We start from the raw sequence: 25,479 nt of genomic DNA, 5'->3' as shown, positions 1-25,479 counted from the left end.
AGTCTGATTGGTCCAAGAACAATGCAGCAGTATGATTGGTTGGCAGGAACCACCCAATCATGCTCCAGATATAAGTGAATCCACAACCTGATTGGCTTACAGTAGAATTCCAGAATTAACCAATCATGTGCAGCCCATTGTGTAAATAATGTATATAAAGCAGATACTTTGAGGGGACTTTCATTCATTCCTCCTCACCACTATGAGCTGAATAAAGAGCATGAAATCACTTTGCGACTCTGAGTATATTTCAATTATGTTATATCCTACATCTCTTGCCCAATCTATCATCACTGATTTAACATGTTCATCCTTTGTATGCCACTCTGAAAGTAACTTATACATTTTAGACAGATTTTTAACTTTAGTGTCCACCAACTCTGTCTCCAACTTAGATTTTTCAGAGGCAAAACCGTTTTTCTTATCTAATTTGTACACTTCATTAATCTGGTGATAATGTAACCAATTTAACTTATCTTTAACTTGATCAAATGGTTTTAGCTTGTAGAGTTTGGTGGTTAAAGAGTTAACCTCCTTTGTGTTCTGCCCTGGGAGGAGGAGCGTCCAACTGACGCTACACTGTTTCGTCACAGTTCTTTGTTCTGTGAGGGTTAGTTTCACTTCTGCTCTGACTGCGAAAGGAGTCAGACAAGATGGATTTGAGTTGTGATGAAATGAAATGCTTCACACTGTAAATAAAGCTTTAGAATAGAGAATGCTGTCTGGACTTGCTTTATAACTCCTCTTTCTCACACGGAAGAAGCTGCGTATCTGCTATCTGACTTTTCCCCGGGGCCGTGCTTAGCAGAGTGCACAGAAGGAGCGTGACTGGACGGAAAAAGCAATAAACAAACAGATTATGGAAACTGACGCTAATTGTGTGAGAAGGGAGTTCAAAGCCTGCAGCTAGCTTGATCTCCTGCCAGGAGCTTCACAGGCAGTTCTGAGGCCGCTGGCGAAGCATGGATCCAAGTCTTCGGAGCCCGGTTGGCAAGGCAAGAAAGTGAGTACCTTTTAGCCCGGGGGGGGGGGAGGAGATGGCTGAGACCCAAGGAAATTTTCCTTACTTTAAGAGACTAAATGGACAAAATTGGCTTGAGTGGTCTTTTCAGATGGAGTACCTGTTGCTGGGGGAACAGCTGTGGCAATTTGTGCTACCCCCACAGCCTCAAGCTGTGAAAGCTAAGGCAAAGATGACTGCGGTCCAAAATGAGATGGAGCAGCGTGTGATGAGAATTCTTGAAGCAGGCATTGAGGCTTGTCTTTTGCCAGTCCTGGAGTGTGTCAAAGAGCCAAGGGCCGCTAGGGAATCCCTCCCGAAAGCTTGTGAAGCTGGAGTGGGAGGCAAGGGTGGAGAAATGGTTGAAGTGACACCAGAAGGAGCAAAGTCGTGCTCTGAGAGGGCAGTGCATCCAGTGAGCCTTGTGAGCCAAGATGGCGCTGGCCAGAGCCTTGTGAGCTCATTGGAGGCTGAGAGGAGCCTTGTGCCCCCAGAGGGGGGTGAAGGGACTGTTGCTGCTACTGTTGCGTCTGTTCCTGTTTTGTGCCTGAAAGCTGTTTGGATGCTGCAACACGTCTGTGTGAGGAACCAGGAGAGAGGCTAAGAGCTGAGAGGACAGCAGTGGCAAGCTGTTCCTCATGCTGTTTTTCTGGAAGCACTGCACCCAGCAGAAGGGGTGCAGGCAGAAGTTCTGCTCCCAGCAGTGGGGGGGGGGCAGTCAGCAGTGAAAGCTCTGAGAAGCCGTTGTCTCCAAAAGTCACCAAGTGCTGTTTACGCCGAGAGCCGGAGTCTAGCTGTGGGAAGCTTTGTGCTGCTAGCGTTCCCAAGGTCGCACAGCTGGGAAATCTGCTGATAACGGGCGGTTATCAGGCTGAGAAGTGTGAGAACACCAGCAAAGGTCCTGTCACCATGACGACTGGGAGAGCTGCAACTATGATAGCTGTGAAGGCCGTTGGCAAGTCCCCCAGCCGGGGGGGAGAGTGTTGCTGTGGCAACTGCCGGACGTCTGCAGAGGCCCCAGCCAAGGGGACAGCCGGGGGAAAGCGTTGCCATGGCAGTTCTTCAGGAATGTCAACAACCAGCAACCCTCACTGTCGTCATCGACTCAGGAGCCACAAACACTTTGGTTCCCTCTCCTGATTTTTTGAGGAACTGCAGGAAAGTGAAAACTGCTGATGGAACTAGAAGACAGCTCACACAGTCTGGGACACTTTATTGTTCCTTTCTTAAACATGAAGTCCAAGCTTATGTTGTGCCTGAGTTAGCAAATTGTCTGCTAAGTGTGTCTGATTTAATTGCTGCCAATTTCTGTGTGTCTTTTGCAGGTACCAAATGTGTTTTTTCCAGGAATGGTGAAGAGCTTTACACAGTGCAATCCAAAGGCAATTTGTTTGTTGTAGAGATGCCACTTGCTACAGAGGATGCCACTGAAGATGCAAGGGTGCAATGTGTGAATGTAGCGCCACATAGAGGGTGTGCTCATCTCTGGCATCGCAGATTTGCTCATTTGGGTTGGGGTTATGTTAAGAAAGCCCCGGAACTGACAGAAGGCTGTCAATTTAAGGCTTGTGACAAATTCTTGGATTGTAGAGCTTGCAAGCAGTCTAAGATTGTCACATGCTCTTATCCCAAGTCAGAGAGGAAATCCACTGAACCCTTTGAGTTAGTGCATGTAGATTTGTGTGGACCAATGTCAGTTGAGTTGTTGGGAGGTTCGAGATTTGCTCTCCTCCTCATTGATGATTTTTCAAGATCTGCTTGGGTTTTTTGTTTGCGTACCAAGGGAGAGACTGCTGGGTTGATCAAGGATTGGATCACTGCAGTTGAGGTAACCTTCTCCACCAAGGTGAGGAACTTTCAGAGTGATCGTGGGGCGGAGTTTACTGGGTCTGCTTTGCAGAATTTCTTCAGAGAGAAGGAGATTAACCACAGGTTGACCACGCCTCATAGTCCACAGCAGAATGGAATCGCGGAGAGACGGAATAGGACTATTCAAGAGGCGGTGTCATCAATTCTTTTTGATGCAGGGCTACCCCAGCGCTATTGGGCGGAAGCCTGGAAATTTGCCGTGTTCATGCAGAACAGAGTGCACAATTCAAGTGTAGGGAACACTCCCTATTTCCTGCTGCATGGTAAGAAACGCAAGGTGAATTACCTATGTGTGTTTGGTTGTGAGGCCTGGGTTCTTATTCCAAAGGCTCTACGCAGGAAGGGTGAGCCAAGATCCAAGAAAATGATCTTTGTAGGGTATGATCCTGGCTCAAAGGCCTGGCGTTTCGCGTACCCAAGTGGGAACCAGTCTAGGCTGGTGATTAGCAATAGTGCTGAGTTCTGTGAACAAGCTGGTTGGTCACGTCTTCATGGGAATCCAGATGTGCTTTGGCAGCAGTTCTATGACTCAGACGGTGAGGAGGAAGAGGAACTTGTTGCTGAGGACCAAGGTCCGAAGCAACAGGGTCCACCACAGGGACAGAGTCCAAGGCAGGGACAGCTCAGGATCCCTCAGAGGGGGGAACCTAGAACACCTCCTTCAATAGCTGTTAAGTCTGAACCAAAGAGTGAGCCTTCCTCACCTGCTGGACCGGCTGTGAGGCCCAAAAGGTGCAGCAGGTCAGAGGGGGAAGACACTGACATTGAGGATGATTTAGCTGGACCCAGTGGGTCAGAAGGAGCACCAGGGTTCACGCTGAGGAGGTCAGCAAGTTCAACCAAGGGAAAGCCACCTGATAGGTTTGAAGCTACTGGTGTATGGGTTGACGTGGCTAGGTGTGAACCTGAATCCTTCGAGGATGTTCAGAATTTGCCTCAGGAAGAAGCCAGCAAATGGCATGAGGTGGTGCAAAGAGAGATGAGATCCATGGAAGATCTTGGTGTGTTATCACTCACAGAGTTGCCACCGGGCAAACAAGTTGTGAGTTGCAGATGGGTTTACCGCCTTAAACCCACAGAAGCTGGAGAACCACAATATAAAGCACGGCTTGTTGCCAGAGGTTTCACCCAGAGGAAAGGGATTCACTTCACGGAAGTGTATTCGCCTACCTCTAGGAGTGAAACGCGACGAATGCTTCTAGCCATTGCTGCACAAAGAGGTTGGAAAGTAAACCACTTTGACGTGGATGTTGCCTACCTGAACTCAGATCTCCAGGAGGAGCTGTACATGCTTCCTCCTCCAGGGTTTGAGATCATGAGGAAAGGCATTGTGTGGCGGTTGCACAAATCCATCTATGGGTTGCGTCAATCTGCCAGAAACTGGAATATGTGCCTGAATGAAGATTTGGAAGAGCTAGGTTTTAGAAGAAGTGTTGCTGATAGTTGCCTTTACCTGAAAGGGTCTGGTGTGACACAGGAATTTGTGCAAGTCTACGTGGATAACCTGTTATATTTAGCAGCGACAGTTAAACAGGTAGAGAAGTTTGCTAGGGAGCTTGGTAAACGGTTCAAGCTCAAGCAGCTTGGAGCTGTTAAGACTTATCTGGGCGTGGATGTTTTTAGGGCACAAGATGGAAGTTTCTTGCTCAGCCAGAGAGGCAAAATTGAGCAACTGCTTAAGAAATTCAGGATGAGCGATTGTGCAGGTGTCAGAAGCCCTATGGAGACTAATTATGTAAAGGATAGTCAGCAAGTAGAACGCGCTGTGTTCGAAAATGTTGAAGTCTTTCAGTCAGCTCTAGGAAGTTTGCTGTATTTGTCCCAGTGGAGCAGACCAGATATAGCGTTTGCTATCAATCTGCTCAGCAGGGAGGCTTCAATGTTGGCTTTTTGCAGTATACTGACGCTGCAGAGAGCTTGCATTAAAAAGAAAGGACTCAAAAATAACTTAAAGAAGGTTTTAATAAGAAAAACAAAAACTCCATTTACACTAAATACATTAACAAACAAACATGACCCAACCACCAACCCATCCCCCAGGGTAATGGGAGAGCTAGGTGCTGCTCCTTATATACTACACCCAGATGCTGACACACCTTAATCAAATACAACTCAGCAGCACCTGCTATGTTTCACAGCTGTAAAGCTGGGTCTCGTTATCTTGCTCTGGCCCCTTAAAGACATACACATGGAGTGGAACAATGATGAACCTTTACATTTAAAGAAACCATTCAACATTTCCCCTGCGGTTCATCATTGTGGAACAAAAACATAAAGCATACTTTGTACATGTTTTTCATGTGTAACCTTTGGAAGTGCTTTTGTAAAAATGTCTGCAATTTGATTGTCACCTGGAACATATTTAAATACAACCATTTCATCAGCAATTAGTTTCTTTACAAATTCTAAACGAACACAGGATAGCAAGCCCACTCTGGGAATCAAGGTAAACTTTTACTGGTAGTGTTACTTGCATCTGTAGGTCTGCAAATACTTGCAGATACCATTCTACATCACGAGTGGCTTGAACGCATGCACATAATTCACTCTCTGTTGTGGAGAGACAAATAATGGTTTGTGTCTGGGACTTCCATTCAAATGGACAACCGTTGTAACAAAACACCATACCAGACACACCCCTACAATTATTTTGTTCCACTGCATGAGATGCATCACAGAAAATTTCAAAACCTTTATCAATACTGGATGTAAACTGCAGCCTATAATGTTTGGTATGTTTAAGGTACATTACCACTCTCTTAAGAGCAGAGAAACATTGCGTAGTGGGCTTTTCCACAAATTTTGACAGAAAGTAAAAAGCATAAGTTATATCTGGTCTTGAGATTCTTTGAATGAAATTTAGCTTGCCTATAGCAGAACAATACAAAGTTTTGTTAGGAAATGGCTTATCTTCACCTGTAAAGGTGAAACCACACACCATAGGCATTTCCTTCCCATTTGCATTTTCTAAACGTAGCATTTCTACTAGATCATCAATTTTTGCAGTTTGATGAACCAGAAAAGATCCATTTTTGCCTTTCTCAATTTGCATGGATAAGTAATTTTTAGCTATGCCTAATTCCACCACATCAAATTTCTTCTGTAACTGTGAAACTACCTGTTCATATTCCTGTTTAGTTTTTGTAGAAATTAACACGTCATCTACATACACACATATTTTTGTTACAGAGTTTGCCCTTTCCTTTATAAACACACAATTGTCTGCCTTTCCTTGTGAAAAACCAATATCTAGCAATTCTTTTGCTAAAGTTTGGTGCCAATTCCTTCCACTTTGGTGCAGACCATAAAGGGATTTATTTAATTTGCATTCCAAACCTTCAGCAGCGTCTATGCCTTCAGGGACACGCATAAAAATTTGTTCTTTTAAATCTGCAAATAAATATGCAGTTTTTATATCTAGGTGATAAACAGAATGTCCATGTTGTGATGCATCTTTTAACAAAAGCTTAACTGTTTCATATTTTACACTTGGTGAGTAGCACAAATCATAATCTTCGCCTGGAATTTGTTGAAAGCCCCTAGCAACTAATCTAGCCTTGTACCTTACAACTTCATTTTTGTCATTCATTTTAACTCTATAAACCCATTTTGAATCAATAAGTCTCATATCTGGGGTTTGTGGTACAAGAGACCAAGTGTTATGCTCTTTTAAAGAAGCTATCTCAGAGTTCATAGCTTTGTACCAATTTACAGCTTGGTGCTTAGGTAAATTCTGAACATCATTGTAGCTTTTTGGCTCAAAAACCGCCTTATTGGCATACACAGTATTAAAATGTTCATCTGCGAAACGTTGTGGCTTCTGCCTCTTTCTATCTGAACGTCTCAGTCCGGAAGGAGAGTCAGACTCCTCAGACTTAATGGGACTATGTGAACTACTAGTTTCAGGTTGTAAATCATCATTGTCAGACTGAAGAGGTGCCTGTAGGCTAAGCTCATGGTCAGAAAACTCAAGAGAATCTAACCTCCCCTCAGGTGCCTGTGACTTTAAATCATCAAACAAATTAGATTCAACAGGCTTTTCGTCTTTTCCCATTAATTCAGAAGCACCATTTCCTGCTGCTTCTGCTGCTTCTTCCTCTTCTTCCTCAGTATCATTTATACCATCAGTATCTTGGAAAACAGCAACTCCATTCCAATTTACAGTCTGTATCATGCTTCTGGTAATATGAAATTTGCCAGTTGCTGGGACGTAAATTCTGTACGCCCCCTGCTGGTAGCCCATTAATTTTCCCTGAACACTACGTTCACCCAATTTCTGTTTAGCGGGATAATGCATAATTACATCTGAACCCCAAATACGTAGGTATTTCAGATTAGGGCGTTTTTTAAACAGCTTCTCATAGGGGGTGACATCTAAACCAGAATGATAACTGCGATTTCTAACATAACAAAAGGCATTGAGTGCTTCAGCCCAAAAATCTTTGGGCAGATTAGCATCGTGCAGATAAGTTTTAACCCCTGCCTGCAGGTCACGCTGCACAACTTCAACAAGCCCATTTTGCCAGGGACTTCGGGGGCAAGATAACTCATGAGTAGTCCCCTGCGCTTCCAGGAATTTCTCAAAATCCTCAGAAACAAATTCTCCGCCCCGGTCAGAAAACAGGTTCTTAATAGGTTTGTTAAAGTGCGTTTTTACCCAGTTGCAAAAAACCTTGTACTTCTCAAATGCTTGGGACTTCTCAGCTATTGCATAAGTCCAACAATATCTACTATACTGGTCTATCAGGGTAAGCCAGTACTTTGAACCTCCTAACGATGGTGGGAGTGACCCAACTAAATCACAATGTACACGCTCAAATGGCTCAGTTACTTTCCTATCTGAGCACCTACCCTTGCGTGCAACCTTAATCTTATTCTTGCAACAGGATAGACATTGCATAAAGAATTTGCATGGTTTTAAGTTGAGGCCATTGACAATATTCTGTGTCTTAATTACATCAGCAAAATTCAGGTGTCCCAGAATTCTGTGCGCCTCGTGGACACACCCAGAATGTGGTCTTACATTCCTCAACCCCTGGCTTAACTGTGCTGCTCTGCAATTTATAGGCGATTGGGAGTAGGTGCGAAAATACAGTCTATATAAACCATCAGATTCCTGGGCATACAATAGACGTTTGTTCCCATCGAAAAACTCACACATTGACTTTAAGAAACGCACAGTTATGCCTTGACGGGCAAAGCACCTTACTGACAATAAATTGTCCACTGACGGGCAGTAAATGCAGTTCGCTATTGTAATGTTTAAAGAGTCAAGTTTAACAGTACCCCTGCCAAGCGACTGCAGGACTTGTGAATTGGCTAAATGTACATTACCAATTTCCTCTTCGAAAGAAATAAACAAGCTTCGATCATTGCAGACGTGCTGAGATGCTCCTGAGTCGATAACAAAAGACTTCCACTTGGCATCTTTAATTCTTTTACGATCTGTTGTCCGAGCATGAAAAGCTCGCGGCTCGTTTCTGTCTTTACGGTACGATGCCGGCTGCTGGGCTGACGACCGTGATTGACGAAAAGAAACAGACTTGGGAGTACTTTGCTTTCCTTTGGATCTGCAGTCCCTTGAAAAATGTCCTTGCTTATTGCAGAACCAACAACGCTTTGCAGCTTTAAATGCAGTTGTATCACCACAGGTTTGCATATGGTGTTCCTCATTCTTTCTGGAAACAGGAGTGCTTATGGCACAAGCCTCCCTTCTATCCAACTCGCCCATTAATCTTGCCGTTACCCCTTCCACAGTTAATTGTGCTGGTGGAACTGCAGATATCTGGCTAGCTATACCATCAAAGTCCTCATTAAGGGAACAAAGGATGATAAAAACATACTGAATATCAGGTACCTCCATGTCCCTTCGAATTAATTCGCCGCGTATTGCCTCCAGACGTCTCAAGTGTGCTGCCAAATCACCACCAGGCTGCAACTTCGTCTGGTACAACTGCTTGAAAAACGTCAATGCAGACGCTGACTCTTTTCTAACATGCACTGCTGCAAGACTGTCCCACATTTCTTTGGCAGTTTTCTTATTTCTTATATAGACTACTTGCTGGTCGCTGACTGCCAAATTAATTATTGCCCTGGCTTTTGCATCTCCTTTCGACCAAGCATTAGTCACAGGGTCAGGAGGGTCATCAGTTACATAGGTCCATACTTCTCTAGAGGTCAAAAGCGCCTCCACCCGAAAAGACCATAAACTATAGTTCTCATCTGTTAGCTGTGGGAAGACCAGAGCCTTCTCAGCTTCAGGAACCCGGTCAACCATTCTGGAACTCTTCCAGACCCACAAAAACTACGCTAACAGGAGAAGGAGTTTTCAAACCTTTCTCAGAGTCCAAAAATATGCAGTCATCCACTCAGCAGCTGGGCCCATAACCAAAGATGTTGGCTTTTTGCAGTATAGTGACGCTGCAGAGAGCTTGCTGGGGAGATCATGCATTAAAAAGAAAGGACTCAAAAATAACTTAAAGAAGGTTTTAATAAGAAAAACAAAAACTCCATTTACACTAAATACATTAACAAACAAACATGACCCAACCACCAACCCAATCCTAGTGTGCAAGCCTGGAATGGCATCAAGAGAGTTCTGCGTTATCTACAGGAAACCAAAGACTTTTGTCTTAATTCATATGTCATCATATGTCATCATCAATCTTTATTACGGTCCAGAGATTTGTCTTAAGTTGTCAGCTCAGGGTGAAGTCAAGCTGACCTGTTGGGTGGACTCGGACTGGGCTAATCTTCAGGATCGCAAGTCTGTGTCCGGCCTAGTAGTATAGTTTGGAAACTCAGTAGTTGGGTGGAGGTCCAGGAAGCAGAGCCTCATTGCGCTCTCATCCACTGAAGCGGAGTTCAGTGCTCTTTCTGAAGTGTGCAGAGAGTTAGAGTTCTATGCCTGTTTGGTCCAGGAACTCTGTGGAGAGAATTGTTTGCCCATAGTTGTCCACGAAGACAATCAACCGTGCCTCAGGTTGGCCGAGATGAGGCAATTCAAGGCAAAGACCAAACACCTGGATATTCGCTTTCAGAATGTGTGTCAGAGTGTTCAGGAGGGGTTAGTTGCGCTGAAGTACTGTCCCTCCGCCAAGAACCTCTCTGATGGGTTCACGAAACCGCTTACCTTCCAGAGGCATGGGGAGTTCTGTGAAGGTCTGGGTTTGGGATGAGCTTTGATGCTTGTTTCCCTCCCAGTGCAGAACAAGAGGGGGTGTAGAGTTTGGTGGTTAAAGAGTTAACCTCATTTGTGTTCTGCCCTGGGAGGAGGAGCGTCCAACTGATGCTACACTGTTTCGTCACAGTTCTTCTGTGAGGGTTAGTTTCACTTCTGCTCCGACTGCGAAAGGAGTCAGACAAGATGGATTTGAGTTCTGATGGAATGAAATGCTTCACACTGTAAATAAAGCTTTAGAATAGAGAATGCTGTCTGGACTTGCTTTATAACTCCTCTTTCTCACACGGAAGAAGCTGCGTATCTGCTACCTGACCTTTTCCCGGGGCTGTGCTTAGCAGAGTGCACAGAAGGAGCGTGGCTGGATGGAAAAAGCAATAAATCAAACGAACATAGCTTATAACCTTCTTTAGTCTCCAATAACAAATCTGAATATCTCAACCATTTGGTATCCATATTTAACTTTTTCTGGATCTTCGCCTCCATCGGTGAAAGCCGTGTTCCTTTCTAAAAGATCTTTATATTTTTTCCAAACATTGTACAACAATTTTCTAATTACATCATTTTTAAATGCATGATGGGCCTTTACCTTATCATACCATAAATATGCATGCCATCCAAAAACATTGTCAAATCCCTCCAAATCTAATACATCAGCATCTTCTAGTTGTATCCACTCTTTAATCCAGCAAAGCTCTGCTGCTTCAAAATAGATTTTCAAATCTAGCAGGGAAAACCCCCCACTTTCTTTAGAATCCTTAAGTACTGTATTTTTCGCTCTATAGGACACACTTTCCCCCCTCCAAAAATGAAGGGGAAATGTGTGTGCGTCCTATGGAGTGAATGCAGGGGGGAGGCAGGCAGGAAAAGCACCCAAAAGCCGGACACAAGCTCCGTGCGGCTCTTGCGGGCTTTTCCTCAGGAGGGAGAAGGGACTGACGCGGCCAGTCAGTCCCTTTTCCCTCCTCGTAGAAAAGCCCACAGGAGCCACGTGCTCCTTAAAGGGTGTGCGGCTCCTGTGGGCTTTTGCGGGAGGTGGGGGTATTGCCATAGCCCCGCTCAGCCTCTCTCGACTGGAGAGGTTGTGCGCGGCTATGGCAGAAGCCTCTTTAGCCGTGCACAACCTCTCCAGCCGGGAGAGGGTGCGCGGGGCTAAAGAAGCCATAGTCAAGTAGGAGAGGGAGGGGGGAGTCCTCTTCACCTTGGCTCTTTATCCACATTTATTGCTTGTAAATAGGATATCGCATTATCATGATTTTGAAAGCGATGCAGTTCATCATTTATCTTTAGGCAGAAAGTAGCCGGGAATATTGTGAAATGCTGTATTTTTAATTCCCTTGCTAGCTTATGAGCAGGGGCAAATAGTCATCTTTTTTCTGCCACCATTGGAGCATAGTCTGGGAAAATAGAAATTTTATTTCCCCTCCATTCAAGGGGTTTAGCATTTGATTTTCACCTGAAATTTTTAAGGATATCATCTCGCACCCTTGTGCGCGAAAATTGAATTAATGTTATAAATGTTTCCCCTCTTGCTTTCTTGGTTTTCAGTGAGAAATTTTAAACATCATTTATCTCCGTCCTTAAATCCAGTTGTTGTAGCTCCAACAGTTCACAGTATATTCAATTGCCTGAATTCCTTCAGATAGATGGTTTTTAAAACCTATAAGTTTAAGGTTGTTCCTTCTAAGTTCAGATTCCAATTGGAGTAAGCGTTTGTCGGTCTGGTTCTGAGCTGCGAATGAAACTTTCTCCAAGACATTAACGCACTGTTCAATTGTATCCATACGCAATGTTAAGACTTGTAAATCAATTCTCACTTGTGAAGTGTCCTGTTTAATCGCTGAAATTTCTGTCTTAAGCGCCCCTATGTCTTCTTTAAGAGACCTTAATAGATGAATCATCTCCTGCGTCTCCGACATTTTTATTTGGTTTTCCTGCTCCAGTTCCAATGCTCTGTTATCAAAGCTTTTCTTTCTTTCTGTGGATTTTGGGGGAGTTAGAACTGATGCATCTCGCTTCATTTGTTATTTGACTTGGTCTTCTAGCCCTCCGCAAGCCCTCAGCGTCTTTTTGAAATAAAGTTGTTCTTAAGTTCCCTCCACAACCTTCCTCCAGTCCATAAATCATTAAATAGGTTTTAATCACCTTTAATTTATGCTTCTCCTTGCATTCTTGCTGCGGAGCTTCTCAGTGTGTCTGCTCACGCCTCCATCTCAAAAGCAGAAGTGTTGTGAAAAATTGCTGCTGTTCCTCCCAAGAAGGGACAAATATTGAAAGAGAGTCACATTACTGTGTCTAGATCATGCCCAGAGGGATGGAAGGATACACTAGCCTATTGCTCAGATATTTTACCTTCCTTGTTTGAAGGCCGCTGGTCACTATGTTTTTTGAAGGAAAGGTACATGAGGCCCAGTGGTGACCTATCTATGGTTTACTGTGAAAGAAACTGCAAGGACTGGTACCACTGCTTTTGCATAGGCATTATTCAAAAGATCTTCCACAGGTTTTCGTGTGTCCAGATTGTCAATCCACTGTGGCCAAATAGATTTTGAAACTGCAAACTGTCATATTCCACAGGTTGGTATAATACAGCAAAATCCAAACACATAGTTCTCATCATCATGGCAAGGATGGTCCTTTTCCATAGAATTCTTATTCATGGAGTTGGTTTTTATATCCTGCTTTTCTCTACCTTTAAGGAGTCTCAAAGTGGCTAAAAATCTCCTTTCCCTTACACCCACACAACAGACACCTTGCGAGGTAGGTCGGGCTGAGAGAGTTCAGAGAGAAGTGTGACTGGCCCAAGGTCACCCAGCAGACTGTATGTGGAGGAGTGGGGAAACGAATCCGGATCACCAGATTCAAGTCCACCACTCTTAACCACTACACCACAGAAACATATCTCTTAAAACTCTGGAGCAAGCTGTTCAGTTCAGCCTCATAGTGATACTGATTTGCGGAGGGAAGGTTGGTGATGAGCAAGATCTGTTCCCATTTCCAACACAGAGACCATAGAGCAGTTTCTTTGGGGGGCTGAACCTGCAGAGTGTCTCTGTTCAGAATTTCTGTGGCAGAAATTGGCCAAGTGCCTTTATAAACTTTCAGCTTTTCAAATAGAACCCCATCATGAAACTTTCAGGTGTAGCTGTTGGAGGTGGAGGGCAGACAAGGTGCTAGTCCTTACCTCCCTCCTCCCAGCCTCATTATCAGTTGCCCAATGGGTGAATTGCAGGGCTTTCGTATGTAAAGGGCAAGCTTGTTCTTTACTTGTTTAGACTCTTTAAACTTGGGAACAGATATTTGGCTCCATGACCAAAATGACCAAAAGGGTGAGCTTCTAGAGGACTGGAAAGATGATGGTTGTACTTCCCCTACCTTCAGCCCTAACTCTGTTGAGTATTTTTTGTCATGAGGCTGAGCATTTGGGGCTGGTGCTGTAGCATTCTTGTCTGGGGGCTTGGTGAAAAAACAGAAAAGTGACCCTCACCTAACTCTCCAATGCCCTTCAACAAGAATGCTGTAGGAAATATTGCTAAGCCCAAAGGGAGGCAAGCATTTGCTTCAGCTCACCCTGTTAATGGAAGAGCAAAAGCTATGCGTGTGTCATTCTCAATCAGTCTGCCTTCAGGACTGATTTTAGAACCCTCTTACACCAGGTCACATGGTCACTGGAGGTGGCCCCATCATGCAGACTTGACTATCCACACAGGGACCATCTTTTTTCTTTTATTCTGATACTGGATTTTAAGTTACAGTAACATCTTTTAAAACAGCTGTCAGTATATCACACTGTATTCCACCTGCCTTCCAAAGGAACACATGATTCTCCCCATGTAGCGGGTTAGGTTGAGACTGCTGATCCAAAGTGATCAGTAATTTTTACAGTAATTACAATCCTGCTTTCCCTTGTACCAGCTTACCTTGACTTCAGTAAGGCCTTTGAAAAGGTCCCCCATGATATTCTTGCAAAAAAGCTAGTAAAATGTGGGCTAGACGAAGCTACTGTTATGTGGATTTAATAATAATAATAATAATAATAATAATAATAAATTTTATTTGTATCCCGCCCTCCCCAGCTAAGCCGGGCTCAGGGCGGCTAACAACAATCAAATAAACAATCAAATAATAACACATACTAAAAATATTTCATTATAAAAATTAGTTAAAATCAAGTTGATGGCAACCGATTAAACAAAATTCTGTGCAGGTTGCCAGAGGAGGGGGTCAGGCTGCGCCCTGACCAAAGGCCTGGTGGAACAACTCTGTCTTGCAGGCCCTGCGGAAAGATGTCAGGTCCCGCAGGGCCCTAGTCTCTTGTGACAGAGCGTTCCACCAGGTTGGAGCTGCAGCCGAGAAGGCCCTGGCTCTAGTTGAGGCCAGCCTAACCTCTCTGAGGCCTGGGACCTTGAGGGTGTTCTTATTTGCAGACCGTAGGTTTCTCTGTAATTGGTTGATGGACTGAACCCAAAGAGTGCTCATCAGTGGTTCATATTCATCCTGGAAAGAAATGACTAGTGGGGTTCCACAAGGATCTGTCCTGGGCCCGGTGCTATTCAATATTTTTATAAATGATATTGGATGAGGTGAAGCGGGAGGAGGAGTTTTACCCTTATGCTATTCACATAATCAGTTATCAGTTATCAATATATTCACATATGCTCACACATAACCAGAGTTTTACAGTGATTTTATAATCCATTTGAATCATAAAAGCTTTTTGCCTAGCCTAACAGCAAAACTGCTTGAAACCGCAAGTTTTCAGAGATGAACCTTGCCCCAGTCCCTTTTTGAGTCTCTAGAAAAGGGAAGCTATAAATCAGAAGATGCTGGTACATCTCTCCCCCTCTTGTTCAGACTAATTCTGTACATGAAACAGGAAGGACTGACCACAATGTCCTTACATGCACAGATGCTGCAGGGGAGTTACCGTAGGAGTTCCTCCTAGCTTAAGTTTCTATTCTCATTTCAATCAAAGTGGGGAAAGGTCAGACTGTTTGTGCAGACAAAGAAAGCAGAAGTTGGGAGTAGTACTCTGCACACGGCCAGGAGCCTGGCTGAATGCGCTTATTGGTTATTTTTGCTGGCGTTCGTGATTGTCTCACGATTGTCTCATGTTGATATTTCTTCCGGCGATCTTAATTGCGGCTTGGGATTCATCCAGCCCAGCCTTTCGCATGATGAATTCTGCATATAAGTTAAATAAGCAGGGAGACAATATACAGCCTTGCCATACTCCTTTCCCAATTTTGAACCAATCAGTTGTTCCATATCCAGTTCTAACTGTGGCTTCTTGTCCCACATAGAGATTTCTCAGGAGACAGATGAGGTGATCAGGCACTCCCATATCTTTAAGAACTTGCCATAGTTTGCTGTGGTTGACACAGTCAAAGGCTTTTGCATAGTCAATGAAGCAGAAGTAGATGTCTTTCTGGAACTCTCTAGCTTTCTCCATAATCCAGCGCATGTTTGCAATTTGGTCTCTGGTTCCTCTGCCTCTTCTAAATCCAGCTTGCACTTCTGGGAGTTCTCGGTCCACATACTGCTTGAGCCTTCCTTGTAGAATTTTAAGCATAACCTTGCTAGCGTGTGAAATGAGTGCAATTGTGCGGTAGTTGGAGCATTCTTTGGCACTGCCTTTCTTTGGGATTGGGATGTAGACTGATTTTCTCCAATCCTCTGGCCACTGCTGAGTTTTCCAAATTTGCTGGCATATTGAGTGTAGCACCTTAACAGCATCATCGTTTAAGATTTTAAATAGTTCAGCTGGAATATCACCACTTCCACTGGCCTTGTTATTAGCAGTGCTTTCTAAGGCCCTTTCTAAGTACGAAGTAGAGGTCAAGAGAAGGATGTATTTCTTCTGGAGTCCCCACTGGGGAGAAAGGGGACTATAAATGAAATGAGGGCCTCACAGACCTACACAGCAGCCAGTTTGGGCTGAGGTAAGCCCACTGAGGTGCTGGCACAATTCTACTGGAGTTTTGCTCCCTCCCTGCATGTATAGCTAAGAAAAACCTTTGTCTCACCTCCCCACACATTTTTTGATTGCCAGCACACCAACATCTTTACAGGTAGATGCGTGGGAAGGGGGGCAGATTCAATTAGCCCTCCCCCAAAGGATCTTATTTTCTTTAGTGAACTCCGCTCTGATGCTACAGTGGCTGTCTCATGTCAATGTTTGTGTCCATTTTAGCCACCCAACTGTGGATGGTCTTGGGGAAACACCTGCATCATCTTGTGATTTAAGCATGATGCAGTTGTCTTTTTCCAGTCCTTGATATGATGTTTTGGGGAAGAGTGCAGTCTAAGTGAACTATCTGTTGGTCCTACTGTGTATCTTAGTGCAATAATAGCAGCCTGAAGAGTTTGGACTTGATACACTGCCTGTCACTCCCTTTAAGGAGTCTCAAAGCAGATCACAATCTCCTTTCCCTTCCTCCCCCACAACAAACACCCTGTGAGGTGGGTGGAGCTAAGAGACTTCAGAGAGAACTGTGACTAGCCCAAGGTCTCCCAGCAGCTGCATGTGGAGGAGCGGGGAAGCGAACCTGGCTCACCAGATTATGAGTCCACCACTCATAACCACCACACCACACCTGAAGTGCCTTTTCCAGTTGTCAATAATGCCTGTTGTTATTATTTATGACACATTAGTGTTATGATGGCAACCAAAGCCTGAAATATCTTCCAAAAAGATAAGGCAAATGTTTAGGAAAAGTTGTTATGAAAGGAGGAATGATGAATGTAAGTTCAGTATATAATTCTCTGCATTATGCTTTCAGGTCTCCATATGATGAGCATGTGGACAGACAGGAGAAGGCTGCATGAGGCTAATAGTTAATTGCAGGATGACCTCTGCAAAAGAAAGTTGTGCATATTTGATCTTTGTGACTGTTGAGTAAATGTTTAAATCATGGGTAGGTAAACTAAGGTCCGGGGGCTGGATCTGGCCCAATCGCCTTCTAAATCCAGCCCGCAGATGGTCCGGGAATCAGTGTGTTTTTACATGAGTAGAATGTGTGCTTTTATTTAAAATGCATCTCTGGGTTATTTGTGGGGCATAGGAATTCGTTCTCCCCCCCTCCAAAATATAGTCCAGCCCCCCCACAAGGACTGAGGGACAGGGGACCGGCCCCCTGCTGAAAAAGTTTGCTGACCCCTGGTTTAAATTATAGCTTTGTAATATCCAACACAAGCTCTGATTGTCTCAGTTCTCCCTTCACCTGTGTGTATCCTGCTAGTTCTATCCATTTCGCCTTTCTCTAGACACAAATGTATATAAAATTATACAGGAAAATGTTAAATGATCAGCTTTAATGCAGTGTCTCTGTCTCTACCTTTCTGTGCAATTGCTCAAAAATGTCAGTAAGAAAGCTCTATATATTGGAGTGGTCTCTTTTATTGGAATAATTTCCCAAAGTTAATTCTAAAGGGGTGCATAAGACCAGTGGGCCAGAATTTTTGTCCCAAAAATATTTTTATTTTTATCCTGTGGCCATCACTAAATATTCATGCAGTTAACTCCACAGTTTAATCTCTCATGGAGTAAAGTGGCACTTCCTTTCGCTGGGTGCCCCTGAGGCCAGTATTATGGGAGAGGGACGAAACGTTCTCTCTATCCACTTTATCTTCTTTAATTTTTAAGCCTCTATCATGTCTGCTCCCCATTTAGTCAGCTTTTATAGATTGAACATTTCCAAACTCTTCAGCCTTTTCTCAAAGGAAAAGCACTGTTACCCCTTAATCGTTTGGTTGCCCAATTCTAGATGTAAGAGCAATCTGGTTGCCACATCTATCACCCTGTTGATCACCAGGGTTGATTTGGCTGGTCAGACTGGCAAGGAATGTGTCTGCTGTCTCCATCACTGTGCCACACACTCCATGGAAGAGAATGACCATCCTATTGGTGTTTCACAACTTTCTGACTTGTTGCAGGACCTTAGCCAGACCTAGCAGAGTATACTCAGAGTTCACGAAAGCAATTAGCAACTGGCTGCAGACAGGATGGACGAAGCAGGAACCAGGAACTTGTAGTTAAAGGTGTTTATTATATACAGTGGACTATTTACAAGAACAGAACAGAACACGGATCTTTGAACTAGCTCTCTCTTACACGACTCACAACTCTCAACCTCCAACTCCTACACTCAACTCCTGAACTCTGAACTAACACATTCCAGTTAGTAGGCCATTAATCTTTATTCCCGTGAGAGAGCTTGACCAATCATGGAGCTGTCTCCATGCCTTTGTATCACCAGGCAGATTACACTCCTTTACATTGCTTGGCTGTCGGCCAAACCCTAATTGACTCTGTGTGAAGCTGCACGTATTCAGATTCCCAACACATCCCACACAGAGCGAGAACACTGCACTTTCCCCAGCTATGCCATATTTGTCTAGAGATATGGCACCCAAAACTGTACACAGTATTCCAAATGGGACCACACTATAGAACTGTACAGGGACATTACAATACTGACAATTTCATTTTCAGTTCCTTTTTCAATAGTCTCCAGCATGGAATTTGGTTTGCCAACATAGCCACTATACTGCTCAGCAATAATTCCAGAACATACATGAATAAATGAAATAATAGTGGTTCTGGTCCTTATGGGGCCCAACTGCTCACTTTCTTTCACTGAGAGAACTGTCCATTTGTTCCAACTTCCTGTAGCTTGACCAATTTGTAACCCCTAGTGGGTCCAATCTTTGGTCCCATGGCTGGTAAGATTACTCAGTAGTCTGGTGAGGTTTCTAATCAAAAACCCCTTTGGAAGTCCAAGCATATCGACTTCCGGGTTGGCGCCATCGGCTAATGGCTGAATTCCTCTGACTAAGAGGAATTTGCTCCGTGGAAATCGGGTCTGGCCGCCACGGTGAAGGCGGAGACCCTTCAGAAATCACAGGCGGGTGAAGCCTGTGAACGCGGGATTCAGCGGGCACCCTCAGCACCTCCCCTACTCACAGGGAAACCCGTTCGCGGGATCCGTAGCGAAGTGGGGTGAGCAGCGCGGTGCTGTGAATCGACTGCTCTTTCCACAGAGTGAAGCCGCAGAGTCGTTGCCGGAGAGCGCTGACTTTTTCCTGTGAACAATTGGACTTAAAAAGACACTACCCGTGAGTAGAACAATTGGATTTCAAAGATATCATTTAAGAGTAATTATATTGGAACTTTTTAAAGGAAGAAATTTGCAATTTGGAACTGTAGCGGGGAGGCATAAACAGGAAGTCTGCCTTCCGCCTTTGTAGACAGAACAAAGCAAAGAGCCGACTGGAAAGGATTAAAATCCCAATTTCTAAATTAGAAACCCCCCCCCCCCGGAAGCAGGAGAAGGGGGGGAGAAGTTTTGGACTTTTTATACCTGCGAGAGAGAGGGAAGGAAATTAAAACTCCACTGCTCAGACCCTGGGAACGGGCTGCAAATAGACAATAAGGCTGCCGTATTTGGAATGCGCTCTGACTGTTAGCTGTCAAAAGAGAGATACATTCTGCTTAACTGTTTCTAACTGCCCTTCTGATTATTAAGGGGGAGAAAAAGTAACGGAAAATTGAAACTAAATTTCTTTTTTGAGCTACGTTTCAAAAGGAGTTATTTTGGATAATTATAAGCACAGATTGCAACTGTTTCCCCCTAGAGGCAGTAGTGGAAACTGTTGTAAGAGCCGGGCCAGGGGAATTTTCCATTAGAAAGATAAAACTGTCTGACTGTGGGATTGACCTTGGACTTTTTGGGTGTTATGGCAAATGGGAAAGAGAAAGTAGATTTATCAACAACGAGATCTGGGAAGCCTTGGCAGCAAAGAGCGTCAGCATCTGGTCCTTCTGTACCATCTGCAGCTGTGCCAACTCAATCTAAACAAAGAGGAATGTCATCAGAAGAGGCTTTAGCGGTGGTGCTGGGTAAAATAAATGAATCTTTGGAAAAACTCAGCAGGAAAGTAGATGAGACAAACATAAAAGTTGATGCATCTAATGCGAAGGTGGATGCCGCAAATGCCAAAATTGACATTAATACAGAAAGTATAAATAGTCTGGGACAAAAGGTGAATATTAATATAGAAGCAATACAGAAATTGATACAGGAGTCTGCCTCGACCCGTCAAATTGCAGAGGAAACAAAGGGAAAAGTGGAAGTTGTGGAAGCCAAAGTAACACAACCGGAAACAAAGAGAGTTCCAGATATTCAGAGACAGGTTGAGGATCACAGGCTGATTCTTTCTATGGTTGAGCTTAAGGAAAAAACAGACGAACTTGAGGAATAGAGGTGTACCTGAATAGGAGAAAAATACTTTGATAGAATTTCTTACGCAGGAATTTGCAGAGTTTTGGAAGTTGGACTTGGAACAAGAAGGAGTGAAAATCGTGAGTGCCTTCAGGCTTGGAAGAGGAGGGAAGAAGAATAGAGTAAGAGACTGTTTGATTACCCTCCGATCCAAAGAGGAGAGAGATAAAATTTTGGGCTGGCATTTCCAGAAGCCTTTGGGAATATTGCAGTCAAGAGTGGAAATATTTAAAGATATCCCGAAATATCTTTTGGACCTTAGGGCCAATTATGGAGATTTGGTTGCTCTGCTGAGAAGGAACAGTATCATCTTTAGGTGGGAATTTCCTTAAGGCCTATCCTTCAGTTTTAAAGGAAGAAAAATAAAAATAAGATCAGTTGAAGATAAAGACAAATTTTTGAGTACCCATGAAGAGGATCTACAGAAGGGACTTGGAAAAGAACCAGGAGTACCGGACAGAAGATCACCAGACAGAGTACTAGAGCAAGGAGTACTGGACAAAAGATCACCTATACTGGACTTAGCAAAGTTAAATTTTGGATTGGACTTCCCAGCGCCAGCACCACCATCAGAACAAGAAGAAGCACTGGGCGCAGTTGGAGGTGACTTAAAGTAATTACATTATGGCACTGCAAATATTAAGCTGGAATATTAATGGGATGAATTCCCCCGAGAAGAGACGAAGAGTCTTTCATGTATTAAAAAAGGAACAATTGGACTTGATTTGCTTACAAGAAACACATGTGATAAGGCTACATAGGAAATTACTGGTAAATAAAAGATTGGGACAAGAATTTATTTCATCAGACAAAGTTAAAAAAAGAGGAGTAGTACTTTATGCAAAGGAGAGCCTATCACCGAAATTTCTTTTTAAAGATGATCAAGGAAGATTTGTAGCAATTGAAATCCAATCGCAAGGAGAGAAGTTTTTGATATTAGGTATTTATGCACCAAACGAGGGGAAATCGGAATTCTTTAAGAAGCTACATGAGACTCTGATGGACTATATGGATTATAATATGATCTTGATGGGGGATATGAATGGTGTAGTGTCTACAAATATGGATAAAGCACAGAGACAGGTAGTTACTAAGGATGGCAGATTGCCAAAGACTTCCTTTGATATGACTGACAATATGGACTTAGTTGACATTTGGAGAATTAAAAACCCTTTGGGAAGAGAGGGAACCTTCTTCTCCGAGGCCAAAATGACATGGACAAGAATTGACCAAATTTGGGTAACTAGAGGACTGGCTCCAAAAACTAGAAAGGTGGAAATATGCCCGAAAACCTGCTCCGACCATAATGCTGTAAAGATGGAATTGAAACTAACACCAACTGGTTCCTTCAGATGGAGGATGAATGACATATTGTTTAGGAATGAAGAAGTGACTAAGAAGGCCCAAAAAACTCTGAGAGACTATTTTGAGATAAATATGAATACCACTGTAGAAAAAAGAGTAATTTGGGACGCAAGCAAAGCGGTTATGAGAGGGTTTCTGATACAACAGAATGCAATTCAAAAGAGTCCAAAATGAGAAAAAAGATAAAATATTGGAGAAAATAAAGGAAGGAGAGAAGAAACTGAGAGTGAAACCAAAGTCGCAGGAGATTTTGAAAGAGATAAAGTTATACCAAGTACAATATATGAAAATGATGAACCAGGAAATAGAATGGAAAATTAAACAGATGAGACAAAAGACATTTGAATATCATTTTCATAATATTTTCCTTCAAGGCATTACATGCCGTGAATTTCATTCCGGTGGTCCATAACCTTTCCCAGTCCTCAAACATGATGTTATACCCAATATCCTGAGCCCATTTTATCATGGCTGATTTAACTGTCTCATCCTGAGTGTTCCATTCAAGCAGCAAGTTATACATTCTAGAAAGTACCTTAGTCTTTGGTTCTAACAATTCTGTTTCTAATTTCGATTTTTCCACCTGGAATCCTTTCTTTTTGTCTAAGTTAAAAACCTCTTTAATTTGAGCGTAATGTAACCAGTCTCACACCTTATTCTTTAATTTCTCCAAGCTCTGCAACCTCCAATTGTCTCCAATTTTTTCTATTATTTCCCAATATTTCGGCCAGCCGGCCTCCATATTGAGTCTTTTCCGGGCCTTAGCCTCCATTGGTGATAACCACCTTGGGGTCTTATTTTCTAATAAGTCTTTGTACTTTGTCCAGACAATAAATATTGCTTTCCTGACAACATGGTTTTTAAACACTTTATGAACTTTTACCTTGTCGTACCACAAATATGCATGCCAACCAAAAGCATTATTGAACCCTTCCAGATCTAGGACATCAGTGTTTTCTAAAAGTAACCAATCTTTCATCCAGCAGAAAGCTGCAGCTTCATAATATAACCTTAAGTCCGGCAGGGCAAATCCCCCTCTTTCCTTTGCATCAGTTAGAATTTTAAATTTTATTCTGGGCTTTTTGCCCTGCCAGACAAACTTAGAAATATCTTTCTGCCACTTTCCAAAACATTCCACTCTGTCCACAATCTGTAGGGTTTGAAATAAAAACAACATCTTTGGCAATACATTCATCTTTATAGCTGCAATTCGACCCAACAAGGAAAGTTTCAATCTTGACCAAGTTTCTAGATCCTTTTTGATTTCTGACCAACATTTTTCGTAGTTGTCTTTAAATAAGTTCAAATTTTTAGCAGACAAATTAACCCCTAGGTATTTCACTTTTTTAACCACATTTAACTCAGTCTCTTTCTGAAACCTTTCTGACTCCAAAGGTGTCAAATTTTTCTCCAAAACCTTAGTTTTTTGCTTGTTCAATTTAAATCCCGCCACCCGACCAAACTCATGAATCAGTTCTAAAACTCTTTTTGTACTAGATTCTGGCTCCTGTAATGTTAAAACCAAGTCATCTGCAAAAGCTTTAAGTTTGTACTGTTTCACTCCGACCTGTATTCCTTGCACCAACCGGTCCTCCCTAATCATATTCAGAAGCACCTCCAGGACTGAAATAAATAACAAAGGGGATATGGGGCACCCTTGTCGTGTTCCTTTTTCAATTTTGAACTCTTCTGTCACCACATTGTTAACTATCAATTTAGCTTTTTGTTCTGAATAAATTGCCTCTATTCCATTTTCAAACCCCCGTGCCACTCCCATCCCTTCAAGGTTTTTCTTCATAAACTTCCAAGAGATGTTGTCAAATGCCTTCTCCGCATCAATAAAAATTAACACTGCTTTTGTATTGATATTAGTTTGCAGAAGTTCCAAGATGTCAATAATATTCCTAGTATTATCAAACAAATGTCTGCCTGGGAGAAAGCCTGCCTGATCTTTATGAATTACTTCGTTTAACACTTTTTTAAGTCTACTTGCCAGAATATCTGCAAAAATTTTGTAATCCACATTTAGGAGTGAGATGGGACGGTAGTTCTTAAGTTGAGTCTTTTCAGTTTCCAGTTTAGGTATCAATGTGATGAAAGCTTCTTTCCACGATTCCGGTGCCTTCTTCCCCTCCATGATCTGATTACACACCTCCATTAGTGGTTGAATCAAGAGATCTTTCAATGTCTTATAATACTTGGAGGTGAGTCCATCTGGTCCTGGAGATTTGCCTAGTTGCATATTCCGAATGGCACCTTCAATTTCTTGTTGTGTTATTTTATGGTTCAGAGCTGTTCTCTTTTCCTGGGATAATTTTGGTAATCCATTAATTTTTAAGAATTGGTCTATCTCAGTCTCTTTCTGCGGCCCTTGCATGTAAAGTTGTTTAAAGTATCTCTGGAAGCACTTTCTAATTTCCTCAGGTTTCTGGATATTTCTCCCTTCAATCTCTAGGTTTGTAACCGTGTTCAATTTTTGTCTCTTTTCCAACTGCCATGCTAGCAGTTTCCCACACTTATTTGCTGATTCAAATGATCTTTGTTTCATTAATTTAATTTCCCACTCAACTTCTTGATTTATCAATTTGGCATATTGTGCTTGGTGGAATTTGATTTCTCTCAGAATCTCCTGAGATTTGGGTTTTGATCTTAATTTTTTCTCACCATCTCTTATCTTCTCTAAGATCTTGTCCTTTTTTTCATTCCAAAGTCTTTTCTTTATCGTGTTCTGTTGTATCAAAAACCCTCTCATAACAGCTTTACTTGCATCCCAGATTACTCTTTTTTCCACTGTGGTATTCAGATTTATTTCAAAATAGTCTTTTAATGTCTTTTGGGCCTTCTTCACAACCTCCTGATCTCTTAACAAGGTGTCATTCATTTTCCATCTGAAGGAACCGATTGGGGTTAGTCTGATTTCCATTTTCATAGCGTTATGGTCGGAGCAGGTTTTTGGGCAGATTTCCACTTTTCTAGTCTTAGGTGCCAGTCCTCTAGTTATCCATATTTGGTCGATTCTTGTCCATGACAGATGGGCTTCAGAAAAGAACGTTCCTTCTTTTCCTAGGGGGTTCTTTGTCCTCCAAATGTCAACCAAGTCACCTGGAAGTTCTTTTAAACATGATTAGGAGGGACCAAACAGTTAAAGGTATACAAGTTGGAGCTAAACAGTACAAACTGAAAGCATTTGCTGATGATCTGGTATTGACATTACAGGAGCCAGAATCTAGTACCAAAAGAGTACTGGAACTGATCCAGGAATTTGGACAAGTAGCGGGATTTAAGTTGAATAAGATGAAAACTAAAGTTTTAGAGAAAAAATTAACAGTGACGGAGAGAGAAAGGTTTCAGAAGGAGACAGGATTAACATTGGTTAAGAAAGTGAAATACCTAGGGGTTAACATGACTGCTAAGAATGTGAATCTGTTTAAGGATAACTATGAAAAATGTTGGACGGAAGTGAAAAGGGATCTAGAAATATGGTCAAATCTGAAGTTATCATTGCTAGGCCGAATTGCTGTGATAAAGATGAATGTATTGCCAAGGATGTTGGCTTTGTTTCAAACATTGCAAATATTGGATAAAATGGAGTGTTTCAAGAAGTGGCAGAGAGATATCTCTAGATTTGTCTGGCAGGGCAAGAAACCTCGAATAAAATTTAAGATATTAACTGATGCTAAGGAAAGAGGTGGATTTGCCCTGCCAGACTTAAAACTTTATTATGAATCAGCCGTTTTTTGCTGGCTGAGAGAATGGATGCTTCTTGAGAACACTGATGTGTT

This window comes from Podarcis bocagei (assembly GCF_964188305.1).
Source record: "Podarcis bocagei genome assembly, chromosome: W".
Taxonomy (NCBI): domain Eukaryota; kingdom Metazoa; phylum Chordata; class Lepidosauria; order Squamata; family Lacertidae; genus Podarcis; species Podarcis bocagei.
The sequence above is the reverse complement of the archived record's forward strand: the minus strand, read 5'-3'. Positions refer to the sequence as shown.